This window comes from Sander vitreus, chromosome 2 (genome assembly GCF_031162955.1).
Source record: "Sander vitreus isolate 19-12246 chromosome 2, sanVit1, whole genome shotgun sequence".
NCBI lineage: Eukaryota > Metazoa > Chordata > Actinopteri > Perciformes > Percidae > Sander > Sander vitreus.
In genome coordinates this window covers 7,732,328-7,739,920 of record NC_135856.1, presented here as the reverse complement: position 1 = coordinate 7,739,920, position 7,593 = coordinate 7,732,328, and the positions used below count along the sequence as shown (strand labels likewise).

Below are 7,593 nucleotides of genomic sequence, written 5' to 3'. Positions count from 1 at the left end.
CAAAAATAAAAAATAACCAATGCAACTTTAAGGAGAGCCGCTCCAGACATTTGATAAACTGCTACAAAATGCTGGTGTGAACACTCCTCATGTGTCCTTGAACACATCACTGAACCTCTGAATCAATTAAAATCTTTAGAATGGGTCATACAAAACTGGTAAACAGACTGCCAGGCACTTTTAGAAATAGACAAATACATATATAACCACATGGAAGATAGGAAATGAATAGAAAGTCTTGTAAATTGCATTTGTGAAAACCTTTTTAGTGTCAACATTTCACAATAAACCATCTTTCCTGCTGTGGATATTTTTTGCAGGTGCAGTGCGCCTCGGGGACGCGCACGACCGCGCGCCTCGGCTTCACACGGTCCCTCCCACATCCCCAGCTTGTTTAAGTGCTCGCCTCCTTTACTTCAATGAGCGCTATTGTTGAAAAGTCTGTGCGTCCCTGAACTCTTGCGGACCTGGGTCTCTCCAACTCTCTGAAAGACGGACGGACGGAGCGGAGCGAGTGCGCTGCAGTGATAGCCTACACCTTTTGGTTTTCGGGTGGACGCTAACTCTGCTTCCTCACAAGAAGAAGGGTTTTGAACAGTTTTGGGGCTTTGCACAGAGAGACACGCCGACAAAGTGGATAAAAAGTTTGGGAAGAAGCTGCTCGAGCGCATTCCCGCGGACTCTGGATTGCTTTACCAAGGTAAGCTTCAAGTGTGATTTCTCCACAATGAAATGCATGAAGTGCATGTTTAGTGCAAAATGCGAATGACTGAATAAAACAAGAACTCCACATGTGAATGCGATTTTACGGCATTTTAAAGAGAACCCCTCCTCGTGAAGTCTTTTAGATGCGGTGTGTATTATCGATTAAAAGCACATAGTTAATCAGTTATCCTGTAAACTGTGACACTCCGAGAGGTTCTGATAATGGATCCAGCCTCAGCTTCTTTACTCAAGCCGGGCTTCACATGTGAAAGCTTCCCTTGTGGCCGGTGGATTTGTCATTGTATCCTCGCATTCCTCTCCCCGGCGCGCGGCTCACTATCTTGGGTCAGGATCTGGCGGCCAGACGCGCTCAGAGGGAGGCACGGACAGGAGACACTGAGAGGAGTGTTTCCTGCAGAGATATGTGGAAACAGGATTAGCTCTTATCGTTGTCGTTGCTTCAGACCGTGATTGGGTCGAATGTTTCGGATTAGAGGATCTTTATCTGCCCCTCCATGGTTCCTCTCACTTCTAGCCGTTTGTTTTCACCTCAGATGAGGAGACTTTAATCTGTAAGATTGGCTGCTGATCCCCAGAGACACGTAGAGACATTCCCGTTGGGACATATAGGATGACTGTGGGTTTAAAACGGTTTTACTTTATAATGTTCTTCTCTGCATGTGCGGTTCCGTGTGCATTTAGGTTTGCACACATACTTAGGTGTTTTTATTTATTTATGCACTTCTACTCTATTTTATTCTATTCTAGTCTATAGAACTCAAACTATTTTGCTAATTGATTAATTGCCAAAGTAAATTTTCTCCAGCAGAAATGTCAACCCTTTTCTGGTTCAAATTTTTTTTTTTTTCAATGTCAAACGTGGATTTTCTAATGTTTTCTGACATTTTATATGAATCGAATGAGAAAACAATCACCAAATTCTACAATGAAAATACTTTAGTTGCAGCCCCACTATTCTGTTCTACTCTATTACTGACAGCCTATACATATTTCTCTATTGCAGCAGAAGCTAACTGTAAATTGTCTGAAATTAAATGATTAGTCGATAGACTGATTACATTTTGATCATTGATGAACTACTTTAGCTTTTAATCAAGAATAAAATGCCAAACATTTGGCACTTCCAGCATATCAAGTGTGAGGAATTATTGCTTTTCCTCCATTTATATCACTGCAACTTTAATAATTCAAGGTTTTTGGATTGTTGGTCGGACAAAACAAGGAAACAGGACGTCATTTTGGGAAGTTGATATGGGCATTATCATGTATTATCAAAAATAAGTGACAGCTCCAGCTGTGACATTTGCCTGTGCCCTTGCAGTCCTTGTTCTTTCCTCAGAAAAGACAACAAAAACTTAAGTGATCTTTATTCATGTCTGAACTGCCATATACACCTGCACTTTGTGGTATGCATTGGTAACCCATGAGTAATATGTAAATGAGAGTTTGTAATGCATGGAGAATCCAATAAATCTAGACAGTGGTATGTCGACCATGAGCTGCTGTCTTTACCTTTTATACTTGCTGAGTTTGGGTACAATAAGAGCTTTCCAAATCAATATTGGTCTGTGAGCAGGGAGAAAAAATAAAGCCAGCCTGGAGTATGAGTATGGGAAAAGCAAAGAAAGGTGGAGACTGAAGTACATACGGGAGAGAGGGATAGCAAAGCAAACATTCCTGACTTGGTGTCTGAGCAATTTAATTAAGGTTTTTGTGAGATGCTACAGCGAGCACCTCAAGGTGAAGGCTTAACCCCACTTCCCTCCCGTTTCCAGCTTGGACTAATCCCAAGGGTCAGCTAATAAGTGTGTGGGTCATGCCACCATGACAACTAAATAGGAGTGAACCCAAAGGAAAGCTCCACAATCAGGGAGTTAATAACCCCATGAAGGAAGTTAAGAGGTACAAGGTGTGTGTGTGTGTGTGTGTGTGTGTGTGTGTGTGTGTGATCAGCCACACCAATTTAAAGCCCCTCCTCTTAGTGGGGTTTAAGTGTGCCCTGTGGTGCTGGGATGTTACTTACACACACACACACACACACACACACACACACACACACACACACACACACACACACACACACACACACACACACTCCCTTCAGGTCAAATTTCGGTCACTGTACCACTGGTTGGGTAGATTATTTTTATAGGGAAATAAAATCAACAACACAACTGGCTGTTCACATTATCTGACACTTCAAACTGAAGTTCTGCTTCCATGTTGCAGTTTTTGAAGTTTTTCTTAGCTTTCAGGGACAAACAAACAACCATTTTTGCAATTTTTTTTGCTGTTCTCTACACCCACTGTGTTTAACATGTGCAGATGTGACATTTTTACCAGTGCAGAGAGGCTCGTGTCTAGCCTGCACCCTTCTGCTCTCATGTTCTGGTTTCAGTTTGATCTGTTTTCCATCTTGGGTTTTCTGCTGTTAGCCTAATTCTGTAGATTTCTCTGAACAGAGTACCAAACACTCTCACTTAAATCACTGATATTGGACGATTCTGCAAAACCCTTGATTACATTCAATGACACTGCCATGTTTGTGGAAGTATTTCTGCTTTTTTCCTTTATTAATATGCCATTTTTCAACCTCCAGTAAGGCTCAGTTGAAAACATTGGCTTTTTATTGCTGGTGTTCTGTTTTTTTTTTAAGCACACATCAAACTGCTCAGAAAAACAGGTGGAAGAAATCTTGATCTCTCCCTTCTCTTGCCGTCGTGCAGATGTATAGGTGGGGTGGGCCGAGTCGCTTGTCAGCTCATTTGGGAACGTTTAAGGAAGCAGGGACCACGCAGATGGAGCGGACGTCCAGCATCAAGCCTCTGACTGCTGATAAATCACTCTGCTCAGTTCAGTCATTATGCTGCTTTGGGCTAATTTCCCCCTCATGAACATGCTGGAACTCTGCAGCCATGCTGAAACCATTTACAGTAACAAGCTATTTTGATAATATATGCTGACGATAGGTTGTTTCCCTGGTTGCTCTGTTTTTGCTCAAGCATTTGGCAAATGCATTTTTCCAAATTATTGTGCACTCTAAACCATCTAACCTTGGAAGTGTCTAGAGGTGCAACTATTATCACTCATTCTTGATTACTCTCTTGATGAGTGAAAAAATGCCTATGACAACCCCCCCATGGTGACATCTTTGATATGCGTGTTTTATCTGACCAACCCAAAGTGTCAATTTACACTGAAATAAAATCGAGAGAAGCTGAAAATACTCATGTTTGAGAAGTTGGAAGCAGAGAGTGTTTGCCATTTGTTCTTGATAAATGACTTCAATGACTAATTAATTGATTATTACTGAATATTGCCTTGATATGCGTAAACCCAGTTTAAGTTTCTGGCATGAACGCTCCTCTCTATACATAAACTTGCTGATCATAGTATTAATAAAATGATGGCAGTTAGGATATTGCTAAACTTGGTTTCTGTTTTCAGCATAAAAAGGCTCATGTTACATCTTTACAAGGTTCCTTGACACCCGAGGAATTCTAGACTCAAACCTACAACACGCTGAGACTTAACATGCTCACCAGAGGGGAACCTCTACTTTCCTAAAACTCTACCCCTGCCTCCACCCCTAGGGAGGGTTTAGGGGTTGCTACTCCTTTACTAACCCATGAAGCGTGTCTCTAAGCATCTCCCCCCCCTCATCCTCTCAGTGTGTTTTATAAACACGGCGGTTCAGTAGGAAGGTAAAGAGCGTGACACACCCTCGTAACATTCCTCTGTGGTACCAGGAGGCACCAGGACAGAAAGATGCAACCCTAACCCTCAGCTGAGATTGAACAATTAACCTTTTGATAACCTGATATTAGCAGCTTCTCCCTCAGTTCATATCCCATGAAGGGATACTTTGCCGATTTTTAATCAAGCTCTGTGTCATCTTTGTGTGGGCAGTGTGTTTAGATGAATGGTGATTGGCTTCCCTCCCTGGCGCCAGTGCACGGAGGAGCGGAGCAACGGAGGTCTGCCGAGAGCCGACTTTTAACAGGCAGAAACCTCGGACAGAACCTGGCTCTTGGTGGGCGGCCATCTGACGCGACTGCTTGGGAGAGAGGGAGATCATTCTGCATGAAGAATGCTTTTTGCTTTAAGGCCGACACGTTGAACTTATCTTATCAGACCTCATTTTTTCATTAGTTAGGAAACAATATCTTTAATAATTATTAACCAAGTATTAAACATGCTTTCATTTTTTCTTAGAAGCAGAGATTGCATGTACAGAAAGTTTTTATATTCTGACTTGACACCTAATCTGTCCAAAGTCTTTGAGATAACACAACCCTCCCCCTCCATAGTCCGAGAGCAGCCAAACCACTACCTGAGGGCGAGGGGAGGTGTCGGTGTGGGGGGTGGTGTGGTAGATTAGGAAAACCCCACCTTCTAGCTCCCTTTTTCTGAGCCCCTCTCTCTTTTTTTCCTGAGGGCATGTATTCTGGCTGCACACACACACACACACACACACACACACACACACACACACTCTCTTTCATTCCCATTCAACAGCCCTCATTTCCCTAAACACACACACACACACACACACACACACACACACACACACACACACACACACAGACATAGGCTGGAAGTAGACCGTGGCCTGGGGGCTGCAGGGCCTCACAAAGCACTTCAAAGAGCCGAGGTCTGGATCTATGATGTCCTGAACAACCCAAAGGCACAACAGGTGAAGAGAGAAGCCGTTTGACAGAAGGTATCCGACAGTGATGGTTACTATGGACGCGTGCGCAGAAGTCAACGTTTGTGTGTAGCACGTCGTATGTGTCAGGACGTGTGAAACAGTATTGAGCTGCAGTTGCCTCAGGTGTTAAGCTTAGAGGAATGTGTTTTGTGCTTATGTCTGTCTACATTCAGCTGCACATGAAGTATCATGCCCCCTTTTATCCTCCTTTTGTTGTTCAGTAAACCTTGCTTTGTGTCTATGTGCGTGTTCGTCATTTTAACCCTTAAAACTGTGTTTTTGTAGTGGGGTTAATGCAGATAAATGTTTGAAAAGTGATTTTAATGTAGATCTAATTTATATATGATTAATTTAAAATTGTTAAATTATTGCATTTCAACCTGCTTCACATAGGCGTCTAGCCATTAAGATTTTATGCAGTTTTATGTAACATAGACTTTAATGAACTTTGATCTCTTGGTTGAAGCGCTTGCTGTTTTTGTTTCCTCAGTTTTATTGTATTGGATTCAGGGGATACATTTAAACTACAGTATATTAAAGGTTGCAGAGTGTTATATTCATTGCTTTATGAGAGAAGGTGTGTAACTGAACCCGATGAATTATGCTACAGTACAATTAGGGTGAATACTGACTCACAGCCTTGAGGCGTGACATCACACTTGCTCCTCAACTAATTAAACCAGGAAAATTGTGATTGACTTGTTTTGCCTTAAGTCAGACGCATAGTTTGTGTGCAGGTGAACTGTAATTTCACTTCTGTGTTGGTAAGTAATAGCCTCAAGTGTATTTGCAACAGAACTATAATTGCCCAGTCTTGCCATACTCAGTTATGTTGTAATACGCAATAGCCCAGTTTTTAACTGACAGTCCTTCATGTCTTGTCGCAACACTGATGCTGAAAAGATCCGAGACATGCACACTCACCAATCCACACACATCTAAAGATACATGCACACATTAACACATGCATGCACACACGATCACAGAGTTCTCCTTGTAGGCCTCGCTGCAGCTGGCAGGGGATTAAGAGTTCAGGAGTCAAAAGGGGGACCAGTCAACAGACGGCGACACAGAACTGACGAAGCATAAGAAACTCAGGCAAAGAGAGGGAGACTTACAGAGAGAGAGAGTGTTGAATCAGAGTCAAAGTTACAATCAGAAGAAATCTGCCCTACCGAGCGAGTATGTTCTGCGGTGTTTCAAAATGGCCCGAAGCCGATTGTCTGTCTGATTAAGCTTGGACCACCACAGAAAGAGAGAGTGATCAAACTAGTGCGTTCAGGCTTGCGCAAGATCTCCAACTGTTACTCACTTGTTTATCATGATGAGAGCAGATTAAGGTCATGATTCCAACAGTCAGCTTGGCTCTAAATGTCACAGATCCTGTCAGGCTTGTGGTATTTTGAAAGTAGAGGGTTCTTGAGGTGGGCTGCAATAAAGGATTGCCAACATCTTCAAACTAAAAAAAGGAAGGATTCACTGTCTGTCTGTCCATCGATTTTCTTTTTTTCTTTTTTTTTCTTCTTTTCCGACAACCGTTAATCCGATCGACCTCACACTTGATGTATTGCTGAAGAGCTCTTCAGATCTATGAGACATATTTATTAGTAATACATTATGCACACACTGTGTAGTGTATTAAGACGGGACCCCTATTAACTTTTACACCACTGCATGGCATGCTGGGTACGGTTCGCTCTCCTTTGCTCGCTACAACACATTCAAGAACAGATAACGGAAGAGAGACCGGAGATGTTACATTGTAGCAAACTCAAACATTTCAAGCATCGGTAATGTAACTTCCGGATGCAACACTTTTGTTCCTGGAAATAGCCTGGTCCCAAATAGCTAGCTGTTAGCAGTATGACGCATATTAAAAATAGCTAGAATCAATAAGAAAAAGTAAGAGTTAACTTGCACATTATATTGTAACACAAAATATATTTCTAGAGCCTGGCATTAGTTTCCATTGTGTTAACAAGGCCGCTGATGGCAAACTTAAAAAAATAAAAAACCTCAAATCTTGAGGGGAAAATTAAAAATAAGATCAAAGGGACAGGCTAAATGATCCACATAATACAAAGTACCCAAATAGAACTACTGTGGAAGTGAGAGGGTTTCTGTAAATCAATCAGCTTTGTCTGGTGCTTCAGTGA

At 42.1% G+C, this 7,593-nt stretch overlaps 1 protein-coding gene across 2 annotated transcripts in view; it reads left to right on the top strand.

Annotated features, from left to right (window-relative positions):
- Positions 1-406: 406 nt before the first annotated feature.
- The window catches only part of LOC144533696 (vasorin-like), a 32,868-nt gene continuing 25,681 nt past the window's right edge, over positions 407-7,593 (top strand). The window contains exons 1-2 of one of the 2 annotated variants that reach the window (XM_078275243.1): positions 407-700; positions 4,636-5,422. The gene's annotated coding sequence lies outside the window, so the exon portion shown is untranslated. The remainder of the gene's footprint in view (positions 701-4,635; positions 5,423-7,593) is intronic. The other variant, XM_078275234.1, reaches the window with a different exon arrangement.